Below are 19919 nucleotides of genomic sequence, written 5' to 3'. Positions count from 1 at the left end.
ACAGAGATGACTTCATTGGAGTGGTTCTGGAAACTGTAATGATCCTTAGGAATGCGCAGACCATGTCCAAGATAAGAAAGCATATTCTAATTCATTGGGGGGGGGGAGTGCCTAATTGTAATCTTTCTCTTTCTTTCTAGAGAATTATGAAAGCAACCACATTTATTTTCATTTGAAATTTTCCCTAGGATATTGCAATTCCATCTACTGAAAATTTGGATCAAAATCCCCCAAGTCTGCCGTTTTTAAAGTAAACCAAAGATGTATTTGTTTCGAAGAGAAATTAAGTCTAGCTAAGTTCTAGTGCAGAGTGATTTTTAATGAGAATTCTTGAAGATACCCCTTTAAACAAACTTTTAAAGCTTCTGTGTCCCCGAAAGAAGGTCTTGAAACATGACTCTTTTTGTTTACAACTTTCAGACACCTGCATTGCTTTTCAGCCATGTTGTTCACAAACGTGGCTTGTGTGAATTTTTGACCAAGGAAAGATAGATATGGGACGACTTCATTCACTGTTACCACTTGTGCTATGACTGTTTCAAAGCCATTCCCATAGAAATTCCAGTAGAGCCTTTATATTTCTAATTCTGTTTGCATTGACATTTGCTGCAAAGGGTTGTTGAGGAAAGAACCTGTGGATTCCTGGTCTAATCTTTCTTTCATGTTGCAATGAGCAAGAGAGAAATGCTGCAGATTTTTTTTTTCTTTCTAAAGAACCTCACATGCCAAGCTCTTCTTTTGGATACCATTTTTCAGAATTGCCTCCAGGAAAGACTGACAGGCTTCCTGGGTACAAAATCATTAAGCTGAGAAAAAGGATGGCAGATGGCTTCATCAGGGAAAGGCATTTTTGATCAGTGTCTTCTTTTGCATTCAGTGGCAACTAGCAGAGAGAGGGATGGGGGAGCGGGAGGGACGTTTAAGGAAAATAGGACTCGCTCAACACTAAGGATGTATGAGCTGTCATATATTCATATCTGGCTTTCAAGTTTAGCAGCTTTTTTTATTAGTGTTCATTTTTTCTCCTCTTTCCAACTATCGCTGCAACTTGCAAGAAGTTCTGCAGGCATGCTTAACGTTTAGGTAATTTTGATAGAGGTTAGTTGGCAAGGAACGGTAGATTAGGATTCATCAATGAAAAAAATTTTACAAAAATATTGGTGGTACTCTGTCTTTCTCATTTATCTTCCCCTTTGAGGATTTCCCCAGTATTGTTTCAGAGAAACAAATGGCATATAGTTTGTTTGTTTCCCAGTTTATGGAAAGCCAATAATCATCCTAGGAATAGGATAGGATAGGGATAGGGATAGGGATAGGGATAGGGATAGGGATAGGGATAGGGATAGGGATAGTGGTCTGCAACCTTAAACACTCAAAGAGCCATTTGGACCTGTTTCCCACAGAAAAGAAAACACCGGGAGCTGCTAAACCTGGGTGGGCATGGCCAACTCAATGTCACTCATCCCACCCAATCACATGACCCCCTAGCCATGCCTACCCAACTGGTCATTAGGACAGAGGACGGTTGTTAAAAAACACCGGGAACCACAAAACCCTTTTGACATCCCTCTTCTCTGCTTTGTCTCTGTCTCCCTCTCTCCCTCTCTCTCTCTCTCTCTCTCTCTCTCTCTCCCTTCTCTTTGTATCTCTCTCTGTGTGTCTCTCTATGTCTCTCTCTCTCCCCCCTCCCTCTCTCTCCTCCTCTCCCTGTGTATCTCTCTCTCCCCCTCTCTCCCCCTCTTTATGTCTCTCTCTCTCTCTGCTCTGTCTCTGTCTCTCTCCCTTCCTCCCTCTCTGTATTTCTCCCTCTGTGTCACTCTCCCCCCTCTCTCTGTATCTCTCTCTCTGTGTCTCTCTATGTCTCTCTCTCTCCTCCTCTCCGTGTATTTCTCTCTCCCCTTTATGTCTCTATGTCTGTCTCTGTCTCTCTCTGTCTCTCCCCCTCTCTATCTCCCCCTCTCTTTCTGTATCTCTCTCTTTCCCTCCCTTTCCCCCTCTCTGTCTCTTTCTTTCTCTCTCTTTCCCTCCCTCCCACTTTCTTTCCTCCCCCCTCTCTTTCTCCCCCTCTTTATCTCTCTCTCTTTCCCCCTCTTTTTATCTCTCTCTCTCTCTCTCTTTGTCCCTGGGCGGAAGGAACCCCTGAACTGTGCTGGGTGCTAGGAATCTGACGTCCGGAAGCCAATGAGCCCAGGAGCACTGTGCTGAAGACTAGCTGGCTGGTGGGGAGGTGGGGCATCACAACACCAGCAACTCTGCAGGAAAAGCACAGGAAAAGCAACTAACATCTGGAAGGCAAGAGCGAGCTGAGTGTGGCAGGGTTGCATTGTGGCTCTATGTCATAATGAGCTCCAGGAGGAGGGGACCAAGCCTCTCCCATTTTGAAATGTGCTAAATTTCACTTGTGCAAGGCGATGTGAGAAGTGGCAACAGCAAATGTATGTGATGAAGGCGCACAAAGGCAAGTGCAGGGACACTTCGCTCCCACACTAAGGCTCCGGCCATCTCCACCATTGCGACAGGGTGACAGTTCTTTCATCCCTTTGCTGCAGCAGAGGGATGAAAAAGCTGCAGGTTGCCGACACCAAGGATAGGGAAAGGAATGGGGATGGGGATGGGGATGGGGATGGGGATGGGGATGGGAATAGGATAGGATAGGATAGGATAGGATAGGATAGGATAGGATAGGATAGGATAGGATAGAATTCTTTATTGGCCAAATATGATTGGAGACACAAGGTATTTGTCTCCGGTGCACAAGAAATAAGTGATAAATCATGATCATGGTCATCGTAATTCAGCAATAGAGATCTTACTGCCATAAGGTTAGGAAAATACCTGAGCTGGAATACATCATAGAGGTTTCTCCCACTTGGTACTATTTAGATGTCTTAACTTTCCATTGTCAAAACTCCCAGCTAGCTTACCCACACCTGCTAGAGAATATCAACTTTCTATTCCAGTGGAAAATTTATAAGATGGGTCCACTATTTAGACTTCTGGATTCTCTTCCTATATAAATGAAATTTCAATCACTCACAAAATGAGGATTTTAACAAGTATAGAGGGAAAAAAAACCAAATTGTGTGTGTGTGTGTGTGTGTGTGTGTGTGTGTGTGTGTGTGTAAGAGAGGAGGACAGTCACAACGAGCCCAGTTAAGAAACTGTTCAAAAAACCCATGATAATTAGGCAGGAGGAAAATAGCACGGGGTATTAAGAAATAAAACAGGACTAATTAATTGAAACAGTATAAAGGAATTCCATATTATTTCAATCTCTGCACCTTTTATGAATGAGAGGTAAAGCTCTTTTAAAACCTTTGGAACAAAGAGTGGCGGTATGTCTAAGATTTCTTAAATGTGTCTAACAATTACATAAAGATACTGCACGTAGTCTACATTTTCTAATTTCTATTTTATGTACATTCAGCTCCTATTATTATCTGGGATTATTTCTTCTTTCTGTCATGATAAAAGGTTGGGATCAATTATCTCTCTTGTATTCTTAGATCATCAGATCATATTATTACAGTGAAAGAATGTGAGGGAGAGAGAATTGGAGGGAAAAAAATCTATTCTAATAATTGTAATTAAATCCCATTACCTTTAGCAAAGCTAGCACTAAGAAACAATCACTTATGGAAAAGAAAATATTGTATTGTGATGAAGAACAGAATGAATTCTAAGTTAACTGTTGCTTCAACGAGAAGGTTAAAATATATATATATATATTGTCATGGGTTATTTCCACATATCACGAGGCTGAAAAGTTGTAAACTTGTGAAGACAGCTAGCTGTTTCTTTTTATGAAGCAATTTCTAGTGAAATATAAATCTATGCTTGGTATTAGAAGATAGAATTCTATGCAATAGTACCCAGCTAAATTCCCTGACATTAAAAAAAATGAGCCTGGGCAGATGCCAGGAGAGGTTAAAATTTACCTCATGTTGTAGGTTGCATAGGTCTTGGCTGCATTTTCAATTTGCAGGGCAGATTATAACATCTACTGCCTTCAGTGCCATTTATGACCTTGCCATTTTAGCCCACACACTCTGCTTATTCATCTCTAGAGACTACTTTGAAATCCCTCTGATTATATCAGTTGTAACACAGTTGATATACTCTGTTTCCTTTTGCAAATTCAAATTATCCCCAACCTTTCAATGTGGGGGAATTGTCAGAGAAAATTACACAGCAGTTTTGGGGGAGGGGCATATTGGTTTTAGGTTTTACATTTCGGGTTTTCGCTTGCTATTGCTGGTTGTTTCTTTAAATGTGGTTTAAAACGGAATTTTATGAACTTGTGTTAGGGGAGGGCTGCTTTGAAAGGTAGATAACATTAACTTACAACTCTCTCTGTAAGTAATGCATTGAAGGTATGAAAGAAGGAAAGGAACTGGAGCAGAAATTTCAGGTGATGGAAAGAATTATAAATTAATCTGTAAACAAACTGAGGGGGCAAAACTCCTGTCCGTACACCAGAGGGACAAGAGGTAGGCTTCTCTAATGGCTGCAATTGATGGTCACTACTTTTCTACCTCTTATTCCAACCCCAGGGTCACAATCAAATATGGCTTTTGGTAATGAAGTATCAACATGGGTACTATGAATGTTCCCTATCTCAGTCAAATTTGTAATGGGATGTGCACCTGCAGCAGCAGACAGAGAGGGGGACTTTGGCCCCCCTGAAAGAGTCCCGGAGTAAGAGACTGTGCAGTCCCAAGCTGGATGGGGAAAGGGAGGAATAGGTTCAGTGTAACCACGTCCTGCTTTTGGATTATTGAGTAAGAGCGGGACTTACCAAAATAAGACAAGATGCTTCTTCAGGGGGAAATGAGTGAGATTTCAAAAGAAATGGCTTTGATGTTTCAAAGCATTAGGGTTACTATGACAAAGAATCACAGAGAGATGAAGAACGTAGTGCAAGGCATAAATGGGAAAATAGAAAATATCCTACAACTAATAATGAATGAAGATCGAAGAGTTCAGAAAAGAGAGGATTATAACAGGAAGAATGGAGGAAAAGATAGAACAGACAAATCAGAAAATAAAGCAAGGAGATGAGAAGGAGAAGACAATAAAGATAATAATGACTGATGAAATAAACCAAGGGAAAAGTATTTTAAGAGATTTAAAAATGGAATTGGATAAGCTGAAAGATACTTTCAACAGGGAGATAGGGGCTTGGGTGGACACTCTGGAGACCTGGCAGCTTAGGGGGATAGAGATGGGAGAAATATTCAGACTGAATGGTGAAAAAGCAGATGTTGATAGAGACAAAGATCTAAGAGAGGAGTATGGGAGGCAAGCTAAAAAACGAATAAGAATTGAAGTATTAAAATGGACAAGAGATGATGGATAGAAAGAATTTTTTTTTTCTAATATTATGATGGCCTGATTAAAAACTAGAATAGGGGTAGAAATAAGAACATATACTTTTATATAAAGCAATAGTTAGATGGAAAGATTGGAGGTTGAAAGATGGTATTATTATGTATGTTTAAATAATATGATGATTGGTACTAGAATGGTGTATTGAAACACTGAACAACCAAATAATAAAGGACTATGTATATAAACATGTGTATTAACTTTAGGATTAGTAATGGTGACCTGACTAGAAGCCAGAATAAAGGTAGAAATAAGAAACAGGGGGAATATTGGTATATATATATATATATATATATATATATATATATATATATATATATATATATATATATATATATATATATATACACCAATATATACATATATATACATACTATAATACTATATTATATTATATAATAGAATATAAACAATAGCTTGCTGGAAAGACTAGAGGTGAAAGATGGTATTACTATGTATGTTTAAATAATATTGTTGGCATTAAAACAAAACATTGAAATATTGAATAACTCCTTTAAAACAAATATGTATATTAATACTAGGATTACATAAATTTGATTAATGTAACAAATATTATTAATATTATTATCGCTACTTGCAGTGGTGGGATCCTACTGGTTTAGCAACCAGTTTGCTGAGAGTGCGCTTTGCGCACGTGCACAGTTTGCAGAAAATTGAACCTCCGCATTGCTGAGAGCAAGGAAAACAGCTGAGGAGCAGCAATCCACTCCATCGCTCCAATCAGCTGGGCTTCAGAAGCAAAAATATAGGTGAGTATAATACAAGTGAGTATAATGCAGGAGCAGGCGGGCGGGCCCATTTCAAAGAAAGAGAGAACCGGTTCGCTCACAGCTGAAAGTCGGAGCTAACGGTTCACCCAAACCGGTCCGAACCAGTATAATCTCACCACTGGCTACTTGTATCAAAATGAATTATACTCAGAGGCCACACTGTTCATGTATGGATATTGATGTATATTTAAAAATAAAAATCCAATCAACTTTTAAAAAAATAAACACATGAACTTTGGATTTGAGACCAAATCCAGATCTTGTGCTTTTTAGAACTAAAGAGAAAGGCCACTTCCAGAGGGCAGGACAGACAAGGCACACCATTTTGATCCCATAAAATATTTACTATTTTAATAGAAGGAACCTAGAGTGTACCAATTCTGATGGTACATACCAGATGGGCAGAAATAGTTGGAGATAGGTGAGTCCCACAGATACCCAAGATCTATGTCATACAGAGATAGATGATAGATACATAGAAAGATAGATGATAGATAGATAGAGACCAGCACTCTGAATTGTGGTGGTGAAACGTAGACATACTGGGAGGTGCCCATTACATTACTGCACTGCATTTTGAACCAGCTAAGACTTCTTGATGGTCTTCGCCCCATGTAGAGTGTGTTGCAATCATCTGCCATTTACCATTTTATAGGTTCCTATTTATTTGTTTACAATCAATCTGCTTAATCTATTAGATATCTGTGTTGTTGTTTTTTAAAAATAAGTTTTTTAATCTAGCAAAGTTACTCATAATCCAGTATGATCAGGTGCATTTTTACCGCAATTGAAATTTCACTATTTGCAGTGGAGGTTTTTTCCCTCACTGATTGCATTAAAAATGGTAGCCTTAAAATTGCAGCCCTAGTTAATAACTGCATATTTTCCCAGGACAAGGGGAAATTTATGGGACGTGAAGATGAGTTCATCTATTTTTGCCTCAGAATTGCTCTTTTATTGTATCTATAAAAAATAATAGTAATAACTTAAAATTTATAATTCATTGCACTGCACTATGTTCTGGTTACTTTGTAAATATCTCTATTTCTGGGAAGAATGATTGAGAGTGAACATCACTTAACTCTAAACAAATGCTGCAGTTGGAATCACTACTCATGTGGGACTTTCATTTGCACTAATTGAGAGAACTCTCACAGTTTCCCACACGTATCCAGGTAGAGACAAAGTTGTGCTTTTCCATTTCGACTACACTTTGCATTACAGAACTATTCAATCAATCCCTTTCTGTAAGAACTGACCAATTTCTCACTTCTAACTGGAGTACATCAATATTCACTCTCACCTCTCCAGATGCCAGCTTTTGAAGAACTTTAGCTCATTTTGAGTTCCTTTTTTTATCTCCTCAGCTTTATTGAAATGTCATGAACTTTACTTGGGTGAGATCATCTCACATTAGTTCCATTTTCATCACACTTCTACCATAGTTTCCAAGTCATTTGCAGTCGAAAAACAGTTTTAAAATGAGAAATGGGGGAAGTTTGGCATGGCATTAAGATCAAGCAGAAAGATGAAGTTCAAAAAGCAAGCCAGAAAAATGGGTGATGCCAGATATGTTTCTTGGCCATATTTTGAAGTTCATCTAGTAATTTTTTTCCCCTGAATTGACAGGATGGTGCTCTTGTTTAAAGGATTGAATTGATACTGTTAGGGGCCACCAAACTGCATGTAGCCTACCAACCGTGGGGTGGGTTCCACTTACCTTTGCTACCGGTTTGCAACGGGAGTGCATGCACGTGTGCGTGAGCAGAAGCTTCTGCGCATGCACAGATTGTCCGTCATGACGTCCGGGCGGGTAGGTGGAGCCTCCTGCCGCCGTTACTACTGGTTCTCAAGAACCAGACTGAACCAGTAGCAACCCACCACTGCACCAACCTGATATGGCAGGAGCTTTACCCACTTCGTAAAGTAAATAGGAGATTATTGAATTATTATCTAAAGACAGAACCTCTTAAAAGATTTGTAAATTTGACTGATTGTGAGACTCTCTTAATATAGCAAGTCAAATACAGGCTATCAAGTTTATGCTATTACATTTTTGGCACGTGAACTTCAAAGGTGCCACACCTACTTCTTAGGCAGGTTTATTGCTGAGGAATTGGAAAAGAAAAATTAATCAGTCTTGAAAATCCATTAAAAAATGAGTAGATTTTCAAAATATTACTAAGAAATGTAACAGGCAAGACAAACATATCTATTTATCTAAATAAACTTTTTTTAAAAAAAATTAGGTGATCCTTACAGTCCTTTCCATCTCCACACTTCAATGATTCTATTCTTATCTACTTGAATGCCATATTAGGTTTTCTCTATCTTACCAAACAAGTAATTACTTGACCAATACTCCTATTTTTCAATCCTATGTCTGCAATAATTCTATCAGACTGAAGGAAAGTAATATGAAAATGAAAATAATAATAATAATTAATTTAACCTCCTAGGGTGGCTGGAGCACAAATAATAAAGGAGCTCTAATATCCTTTTGGGACCTGGTCAGAACAGATCTGAATCACTAGAACTTAATTTCATTAGTGGACATGCCATTTCTTGTATGTCTGAACATGCAAACCTTGATTAAAAACTACATGCCGCATATAATTTAAGTTTGTTCCTGGAATGGCAAGAGAAAATGTCGTATTCGAATAACTGCTTCTGGGTAAAGATATATTGCATTAGAAAAATAATATGAGGAAAAAAATAACTTAAGGAAACAGGACCTGAGACACAAAGCAGAATTTTTAGATTTTTGCTTTCTTTCCTTCTTCGAACTGCTAGGGATTTGCAGTTCGAACAAATGAGGGACAGTGAAGTAGGAGGGTGTGAAGTGAATGGAGAAATATTGAAAAGTAAACCCCATGCTGTGGGCCAGATTTACTGAACTTACTTCAAAGAAGTGTAAATTACTTTTCTATGCCCAGAATGGCAAGGAAGATTTGGGCTCATTAAAATGAATCACACAGTGACTTTTTCAGCCAAAAGCTGTAAAATATATATAATTTCTCCATCTTCAATTATTGTCTTGTAAACAGTTTAAAACAACATGGAGTTGGAATATACTCCAATACCATTTTAAGAAAATGATCTACGATTTTACTTTTTACTGGGCTGATTTTACTTTTTTCCTTAAATTTATAAAAATGAGGAGGAAAGGGAATGTAAGCCTGAGTCACATTACCTCTGTTATGGCTGGAATAAGAACTCATTTAGTCATGTATCCTTTCTGTAAAGAAAGACCCAAAAACTATGTAAGCAACACCCTAATTTTTTTGGGGGGGGGAGGTACTGGGGCGGGGGTTAGCTTTGAATATTGATTGCTGCTGATTGCCTCAACTACATGTAGTTTTCAACTTATAACTGGTCACTTAACAATCATTTGAAGTTACGATAAATTGCTGCTCCAAGCTACTGTACTTATCATCTGGTTTCAAAGTTATGGCCGCTGTTATCATTAATTCTTATGACGAACTGCAGGGATGCTACAGAATTCCTTCCCCTCCCCTCTAACACCCATCATGCTTTGCTGGGTTGCTGCAGGCTGCAGCTTGCAAAACCTGAGCTTCCTTCCCACCAAGTCACTCAGCCACCCAGGAACTTGCAGGACTAAGCATGCCCCTCACCCAGCTCCATGGTCCAAGAACACCCAATTTACCATTCTGGTTTTTGCAGCTTCGAGAGAGGTGCCTGGCTGATGGGAAGATCAGCTTTCCTACAGAGGCAGCCTGCTGCTCTTCTGCAACTCAACTGCTATTCACAGGATCCTGTAGGGGGCTCCCTTTCTAAGGAGGGTCCATTTTGTTTTGTTTTATTTAAAATGGAGCTTCCTTAACATTGAAAAAAAAAAAAAAGCACCTGTTTGCAGAATAGCATGGATTTTTTTTTTTTTTTAAAAATTGATTTATATGCCGCCCTTCTCCGGAGACTCAGGGCGGCTTACAGTGCGTTAAGCAATAGCCTTCATACTTTTGTATATTTTTAATTTATTTATTAATTTTATTAATTAGATTTATATGCCGCCCTTCTCCGGAGACTCAGGGCGGTTTACAATGCGTTAAGCAATAGCCTTCATACTTTTGTATATTTTTATACAAAGTCAGCTTATTGCCCCCACAACTGGGTCCTCAATTTACCTACCTTAGAAAGGATGGAAGGCTAAGTCAACCTTGAACCTGGCAAGATTCGAACTTACTTTAATTGCAGACAGCTGGTGTTGAATTACAGTGCTTAGTCTGCAGAGCTATCCAGATGCTGCCATGAGGTCTACCTTCCAGCATGTACTTCTGGTTTCCAGCAAAAAGTAGCCATTTCATAAAATATATTCACTTAATGACCACCAGAAAAAAGTTGTAAAATTGGGCATGGTCACAATCGATTGTGATCAAATCAGCCACCGTTTAACAACCACAATGACTTACCATTGTAAGTCTGTGCTTAATTATGATTGTAGGTCAAGGACTACCTGTACAGTATTTCAGGCATGCAGTAACCCCAGATCCATATGGAATCATATCTAACACCTTTATTATGGGAAACTGACAAAAATGAACACATTCACACTTATGGACCCTTATATTATGTTTCAAGAAGGAGATAACTACATTGTCTATGCAAGTACAACGGCTATCCATTACAGCAGAAACCCAATGATGTATTTATTCATTTTCATTATGGATGAAAAATTGTAATAGTAAGAATCAGACGACCAGCCATTAATGGTACCGTTATATCATCAGCAGTAACAATGATAAATGAGAGGGGTTGATCGAGAATTATTAAGTGAAGCCTTGAGTTGAAAATAGTTTGAAATAGATTTTTGATGATTCACAGCAAGATAGATTTCATTATTGACAGTGTGATAATAAAGTAATTACTGGGTGTTTTACTTGCCCATAATTATGGGGCAAATTTAGCTCTATGTGAACATTAAACAACTGGGGCTAAAGCTTTCATTGAAAGAACTTGGAAGTTGTTTTGCACTTGATACTAAAATGCTCTATCCTTTCCTCTCTCTCTCTCTCTCTCTTTTTTTTTTTTGGCTCATCATTAAATGTGTTGAATGCTGTGTTTTTTTTATCTGGGGGAATATGCAAGACCTGTAATATTTATAAACTGAACAGCTACTCATCTCAGGGCCATTTCTGTTATATGTATTATTTATTTCCTGGCCTTCCTCCCTCATTCTTCCGTGCAAATGTTTCCTTAAGAATCGTGATTAATAAAACATACTCTTATGAATCGGGCGGGCTCAATTCCCAACTGTAGTTATTTCGATGCGACAGTCGCAGGAGAGAATTCAAATCACCAAAAATCACAACAACAACAACAATTCAACAACTTTGGTCTGTGCGGCAGCCATTTTTATTAAGTACATGTTTTTGATGAATTTATTTCACTGCTGACTCTTGTCACCAATTCCCAGAGGCATTTTGATGTTCCTGCATTGAATGCTGCAGCAATTAAAAAGATATTATACCTGCCATTTTTAATAAGGAACACTTACAAACTGCTCTACTCCCCTGTTTGTTTTCTCTTTGGTTTGATTATTTGCCTAAAAAGGGAAGAGCAGAGCTAAAAAAATTGTACTCTCTTTTTTAATTTATCTAACGAATGGCATCCATTGAATAGCCCTTTGAAAAGCCAGAACACTAAAAATAAAAAGAGTTATGAAAAACAAGATGTATGTCTGCTCATCTATCATAAACGAAGGGACATTATTCCCAACAATATAAGGTTGCAGCTTCAAAGGTTGAAAAAACAAAATACACCAAGCTAAAAAAAAACCACCCAAATTACTGTTCTAAAGAGTTACAGAAAAATTAAGCAGCAGAATCCCTCCCCTTTTTTAACTTGAAAAGGTTTCAAAAGGTGACATCACCATCAATGAGCTGTTGGACAGTATTACTTGGTCTGTTGTATGGATGCTTGGGTGGTTTAGGGGTGGAGAATTGTGGTGGATGGGAGTGTGTTTCGGGATTGTTATGCGTGTTGGACCTGGTCTTTGGGTGTTAAGTGAATTTCGTTGTATGGGTATACTGAAGGGGTGGGTTCTAAAAAATTTTACTACTGGTTCTGTGGGCATGGCTTATTTTGTGGGCATGGTTTGATGGTCATGTGATAATTCTTTAGGATTTAGCAGAGGTACTGATCTACCAGGCTTTTAACTGCTTGCAGAGCTGTACCGGTCTACCCATTTGTTCTTGGAGCATTCCGGTCTACCCATTTGTTTTTGGAGGCACTGGTCTACCCATTTGTTTTTCGAGTGCACTGGTCTACCACCACACTGCCTTTTAACACTGATCAGCTGTAGGGCGGCCCTTTGAAGCCCCGCAGCAAGAGTTTAAACAGTTTTTTTCTTTCTAGCAGATCAGCTGGGATTCGGGAGGCAGTGAATAGATTGGGGGTGGGGCCAAATAAAAGGTAAGAATAATGCAGGGGTGGGCAGCTCCCAAACAAAAAGAACCGGCTCAGTGATGTCATATCGTCACCGCTACCGGCTCGGCCAAACCGGGCCAAACCGGGAGGAACCCACCACTGGTATACTGTGTATATACGTACAATGACAATAAAGTTATTTATTTTATTTATTTATTTTATCTTAAAGCTGGACCCTCTGCAGAAAATAGTCAAAAATGGCAATGATGGTCTGATTGAAGTACCACTCATTTTTTTTAGGCATCACATGGCAGATTTTTTATTACACAGGGATCAGCCACCATCAGGCGTGCTATTCAGCAGGTTCTGACAGGTTCTGGAGAACCGGTAGTGGAAATTTTGAATAATTTGGAGAAGCGGCAAATGCCACCTCCGGCTGGCCCCAGAGTAGGGTGGGAATGGAGATTTAGCAGTATCCTTCCCCTGCCACGCCCACCAAGCCACGCCCACAGAACCGGTAGTAACAAAAATTGAATTCCACCACTGACCACCATCCTATGTTTTTTACCATGCCCTGCAGATAGCCCTATCATAAAGCAATACCCATGATAATGTGATCTAGAACAATCCTAGAAAACTAATAAGACACTAATGGACTTAAATGAGAACTGGAGTTATATTTCATGGCTTTTTTCATGTAAAGTATTAAATCCATGACTTTATTTTACCAAAATGACATGAGCCATAAACTTCAAGAGCTAAATCTCATAGAAAATCTTGAATAATCTGACCCTTCCAGTGTAATTCCAGTAAATTATTGCTTAGCACATTGTAAGTCTCTGGAGAAGGGCAGCATATAAATCAAAAATTAAAAAAAAAACCTTACACTGGACGAAGGCTATTGCTTAGTGTATTGTAAGCCGCCCTGAGTCTCAGGAGAAGGGCGGCATATAAATCAAATTAAAAAAAAATAAATCCATGCTATTCTGCAAACAGGTGCTCTCTCTCTCTCTCTTTTTTTTTTTTTGCAATGTTAAGGAGGCTCCATTTTAAATAAAACAAAACAAAATGGACCCTCCTTAGAAAGGGAGCCCTCTACAGGATCCTGTGAATAGCAGTTAAAAAAAATAATAATTCCAGTAAGAACCATTCTAATCTGCACCTCCCAGTCGGACTGGTGAGACTAGCTATCCACCCACCCACTGTACTTTTTAAATAAAGTTAACAAAGCACTGAATTGAAACACATTTTAAAGTTAAGTAGTAAAACATTTTTTTAAAATATGTAGAAGATATATGTTTAGAAAAAAAAGAATGTGAAAACCATTACTTTTGAAAATCGTATTTAAATATGTATTCAAATGCAAATTTTTTTTGTGTAGGTAATGACAACTATGGTAATGATTTTGGCAGATGACTATGACAATGGAACGCTTGGAACAAAATATAATTGAAAATATCCATAAATAACAGGCCCAGAAATTAAGCTACAAGTTTCTAAAGTTATTTAAAGTCTGATATTTGGTATTCAAGAACCTAGGAGAAATGCAAACTTTAGAAGTGTTTTCCAAGTAAGGCAGATGGTTCTTTAGGGAGAATATAATCCACATTTGAAATGTAGAACATAGATTGGGAAGGGACCTTGGAACAGGGGTGAAATGTTCCCGGTTCGGACCAGATTGCCCGATCCAGTAGCGATAGAGGCGGGTGGTTCGGAGAACCGATAGCAAAAATCCCTGCACACACACACACACACACACACACACACACACACACCCATGCCCAGCTGAACCGCGGAATCATCAGAGGCTTTTTTTTTACTTCTAAAAGCATTTTTTCTACAACCTCTTCGGCGGAAAAAATGGTTTTAAAGGTTAAAAAAAAAAACCTCTGCTGATCAGGCAACTCAGCTTGGATCGTCAGAGGCATTTAAAAGAAAAAAAAACCTTTTTTTCTTTTAAATGCCTCTGACGATCCAAGCTGAGTTGCCTGATTGGCAGAGGCTTTTAAAAAGCCTCTGCCAATCAGACAACTCAGCTTGGATCATCAGAGCCTTTTGAAAGCATTTTTTTACAACCTCTTTGCCGAAGAGGTTGTAGAAAAAATGGTTTTAAAAGTTTAAAAAAAAAAATTGGCCACGTCCACCCAGTCACATTACCCCACCGCCACCACCAAGCCACACCCACAGAACTGGTAGTAACAAATTTTAGATTTCACCACTGCCTTGGAAGTCTTCTATTCCAACCCCTTGCTTGAGCAGGGGATCCAAGAGGTGGGTTTCAGCAGGTTCTGACCAGTTCTGGAGAACTGATAGTGGAAATTTTGAGTAGTTCGGAGAACCGGTAGTAAAATTTCTGACTGGCTCCGCCCCCATCTATTCTCTGCCTCCGGAGTCCCAGCTGATTGGGAGGAAATGGGGATTTTGCAGTAACTTTGAAAGTTCTAATGATGGAGCACTCACAACCTCTGAAGGCAAGCTGTTCCATTGGTTGATTGCTCTCAACATTAGGAAATTTTTCCTTAATTCTCCTTTATTCCTGAGGCTTGGAATAAGAACAACATGTCTCCAATGTTTAAAAAGCACTTGAGGGGAAATCAAGAAGATTATTAAGACAGTTATGTTACAGTCTGTTTCATAAGTTACAGCACAAAGTATTATTTAGAAAAGCATTTTTTTTCTGAAAAAAGTCCAAGATAGCTTCTACAAAGATAAATCTTGCTTTACTGTATTGCTTTTTTTAAAAAAAGGTGTCAGCCAACATCTTGATGGGTGATCCAATATTCTTGGTGTATTTGGACCTTTAAAATCTTTTGATAAAGGTCTTTACTGAAGGGCACATTCAGCAGTTATGGGATAAGATGACAGATGTTCTCACAGATTGGAAACTGGCTGATAAACAGAAAAAGAAAGAATGAATGCACTAATAATTTTCCAATTAAAGTGATGTTCAAAGTAGGGTGATAATGCCAGATTTTGCAAATGATGCCAAACTATTCAAGGTAGAAAAGAAAAGGGATTATTGTGAAGATATTTAAAACGATTCCTTCAAATTGGGTGAATGGACATCAAAATGGGAAGCACAATTCAGTATGAGCAAGTGTTTACTATGGCCCAAAAACTCTCATAAGTAACGTACATTATTAATAGATGTGACCTAAAGAGATTTTAAATATATATATTTGTTTATGTTTGTTTATTTTACAGTATCTTCCAATGTATTACATTAAATGCCCGGTTTGTAGTATTACAACACTCTTGTAATAATATTAGTAAAATAAAATAAGACTGAAAATTATGCATATAACCAAATGTATAGCAGTCAATACAAAAGGCAAGGAAATAAATGAAATGGATAAATTAAAGAAATAAATGGATAAAGACACAATTTAAATACCCTTCCAACTCTTTTTAAAAATTGTATTAGAGCGAGAGCTTCTCAGGGGGAAGGCTGTTGCATCAATCAGATACCACACCAGAGATGCAACTCTTGTAAGATTTCATCTCCTTTACCTTTTGAAAATGGAGTATTATCAGAGTTCTCCTGGATTGTCCAAATTAGGTGAGCTGAGACTGGTTGCAGAAGATGTCCCTATGGAACCACAAAACCCAGCCAGGTAGAATGTAAAATTTGTTTCTTTGTTTGTTTGTTCATCATGTTTACATAGCTGCCCATGCCACATAGTGATTCTGGGTGGCATACACAATAAAACAACCCAAATAGATTAAAAACCAATTAAACATACAACCAAAATAAATTAAAGAGATAAACATACACTCTGAAAAGGTACAGTTGTTGCTCTTCTCAATTCCTCTGATAAATTGCTCCCTTGATGGCACATAACTTTGACCAGCAGTTTAAAGTTCCAGGAAACAAATAACGAAACCTTAATCTTTTGTTTCTAAAGCTGAAACAGAAGAAGATATTTCTAAGACCATATCTAATCAACTGCTGGTGAGTATTTCACACTCTCACATAACTTGTTATTCAGTTTTAACAGGATGCATTAAGTAATATAATGTCTTATTTTAAATTCTACTACCTGGCTTTTATTATTTAAAACAAGGAAAGACAAAAAAAACAAGTTTCTGTTTTTTTGTCTTATAAATAATTAAAATGTGTTTAATTATAAATTATGAATTTAATTCATTCCTTACTTTTTACACTTTCAAACAGCCGAAGATACCATTAAAAAGGCATTATTTTTCAATAGCCAATGAGAGACAGTCTAATTCAATAAAAAAATTTTCAGGTGAAAAGCTATATGTGAAAACTTTGTGTGTGTGTGTGTGTGTATGTGTGTATGAATATATGTATATTTATAGTTTCAACCCCCCCTCCTCCTCCTTCTCATTTTCCTTCTCATTTTTTCTTCCTCTTCCTCCTCCTCCTCCGCCACCATTCCCTAAATATAAGTTCTCCTGGTTGTAAATTCAGAATATTTATGTTATCTATAGCTCTGTGCCAGAGGTGGGTTTCAGCAGGTTCTGACCAGTTCTGGAGAACCGGTAGCGGAAATTTTGAGTAGTTCGGAGAACCAGTAAATACCACTTCTGACTGGCCCCGCCCCCACCTATTCTCTGCCTCCTGAGTCCCAGCTGATCAGGAGGAAATGGGGATTTTGCAGTAACCTTCCCCTGGAGTGGGGAGGGAATGGAGATTTTACAGTATCCTTCCCTTGCCATGCCCACCAAGCCATGCCCACCAAGCCATACCCACAGAACTGGTAGTAAAAAAATTTGAAACCCACCACTGCTCTGTGCTTTTAACTTTAAACTTTTTAAAAAATTAATTAAACCATATCCAGAAATTCTACTACTACAATAGGTTGCCCATGGGTTTTAGTTAGACAGTTAGCATACAATAATGTTTACACTGTGGCACTTGTCTGCCTGCATTGCCTTTGGAATTATTTTCCAGTTCACTTAACCTTTTCTTTTTAACATTTATGCTTTTGAGGCTATTCATATAAAAATAATGGGTATAAGTTAAGTGTTATAGAGAGCAGAACTCTAAGCTGCTGCATTTTCTAACATAAATATGAAAATGTTAATATAATGGATGAAATTCTGGATAAAGAAATAAACAAGTGAAGAATAATTTTCTTACTGGCTAGAATGAAGAGATCTTTCAAACTTTTGTGGTCAGTCATCATTTAAAAGCACAATAGAAGGGATGATGGTCATTATCTTAAATGGACACATTTATTTTTTAAAATATTTTTTACTAAAAGAAGATTTTACAAACCACAGAAACACAGAAGAAGACAAAGACATAACAGGGTAATGGAAAAAGTAAAGTATAATAAAAAAAAATTGTGGATGTGATGGCTCAATGGTTAAAGAAGCTGAACTTCTCAGCTGGAAAGCTGATACTGGGTTTGAGACCTGAGCACTGCATGATCGGGTGAGCACCCAATACTAGCCCCAGGTCCTGCTCATCTAGTAGTACGAAAACATGCAAATGCAAGTAGATAAATAGGTATGACTTCATTAGGAAGGTAACAGCATTCCATGTGCCTCAGCATATAGTCACGTTGGTCACATAACCATGGAAATGTTTTCGAACAATGCAGACTCCCTCAGTTGGGGAATGAGATGAGCATCACCCCTAGTGTCAGATATGACTGAACGGGGGAAACCTTTATCTTTACTAAAAAAGAAAAAAGAAAAGAAAAGGAAGATATCTAGAGAAGTGACTTTTAATCTTCTTTGCATCAGTTACAAACATAGCAATTACCATCTTCACCCTCTCATATTACATATTGTGGTTCCCATAAACAAACTTTCTTAAGCAATAAATCCTTTTATCCATTTTCAGCAAAAAGTCCATAAAAGATTTCCAGTCTGGTATAAAAGTAATTGTAAATCCTTTCCTAACCCAACAAACCAATTTAGCAATTTCTACAAACTCAGCCATCTTCACAACACATTCATCCATTATTGGTGGTTCTTCCATCTTTGTGCATATAACAGTGGTTACCATATATAAAATCAATCATCCATGAGTTTTTCCCTAGAAGACTGTCCATCTGTCTTAATAAGAAAAGCTACATGTCATCCGAATGTTAATTTTTAAAACTTTCTGCATTACCAAATGTGTTTATATAGAATAGAATAGAATAGAATAGAATAGAATAGAATAGAATAGAATAGAATGGAATGGAATGGAATGGAATGGAACGGAACGGAACGGAACGGAACGGAACGGAACGGAATTGAACGGAACGGAATGGAACAGAACAGAACAGAACAGAATTCTTTATTGGCCAAGTGTGATTGGACCCACAAGGAATTTGTCTTCAGTGCATAAACTCTCATTGTACATAAAAGCTATAACTGATAAATCATGATCACAGTCATCATAAAAATACATTCATCATAAATCATAAGATATTTAGTGATAGTCTTAGGATATGAAATAAGCAATCAACATAAATCAAAAATTTAATCAATCAACATAAATTTATGTACAATATTGTTTTGTTTTTTTCACAAACCCACCCCTTCCTGCTTGATAAAATGCCCATCATGTTTTTAATATTTCCAACAGTAATTAAATATACTTTTATACATCTTAGACAATTTCTTTTGGTCATATATCAATGGTACATCATTTTTAAAAAGTTTTCTTTTAAATTATAAGGAAATGAAAATTTCAGCCTTTTAACCTTATGCTGTATAAATCTTATACAGACCTTTAACTTTATACTCTTCCACTGATCCATTTGAATATTTTTGGCCCACTTTACCATAATTATTTAATTTGCTTTCTTCCATTTCAAACGGTAAAAGATTTTATAGTTTAGCAATCATATGTTCATCGTTTGTATATAATTCAATTTTATTATATTTTGTTCCTGGCACTTTTTAAAACTATATTAATTCTTTCTCTTAATTGTGCATATGAGAACAATTGAAAACTACATTCATTTGCAATCAATTGTTCTCTTTTTCATCTTAAATACCCCAGTTTCCTGTACTAGCAAATCTTTATATATTAACCACTTGTCATTGCCCACTGTTTCTTTTCTATAAAATGCTTCCTGAGCTATATTTTAAGTAACACATTTATATTTAGCATAGAAATTCTTCTCAACAGTGATCAATATAATTATTCTCATCTTAATAAATCCTTCTTAATTTCATTCTGTACTTTAACATAGAATTTAAAAAAAATAAATAACATGCAATTCACTTTAGTCATAATAATACTGAAATATTTCACTTTTTTCTCTGTCTGAAATCCAGTTTTTACAAACAAATCTTTTTGGTCTTCCATCTTCATATTCTTTGTCAGCATCTTTGTTTTATTTTATTAATTTTAAATTCAGTCAATGTTCCAAATTCTCTTCG

The sequence above is a fragment of the Pantherophis guttatus genome, chromosome 1 (genome assembly GCF_059756535.1).
Source record: "Pantherophis guttatus breed Tessera chromosome 1, ASM5975653v1, whole genome shotgun sequence".
In the NCBI taxonomy this organism is placed as follows: Eukaryota; Metazoa; Chordata; class Lepidosauria; order Squamata; family Colubridae; genus Pantherophis; species Pantherophis guttatus.
The sequence above is the reverse complement of the archived record's forward strand: the minus strand, read 5'-3'. Positions refer to the sequence as shown.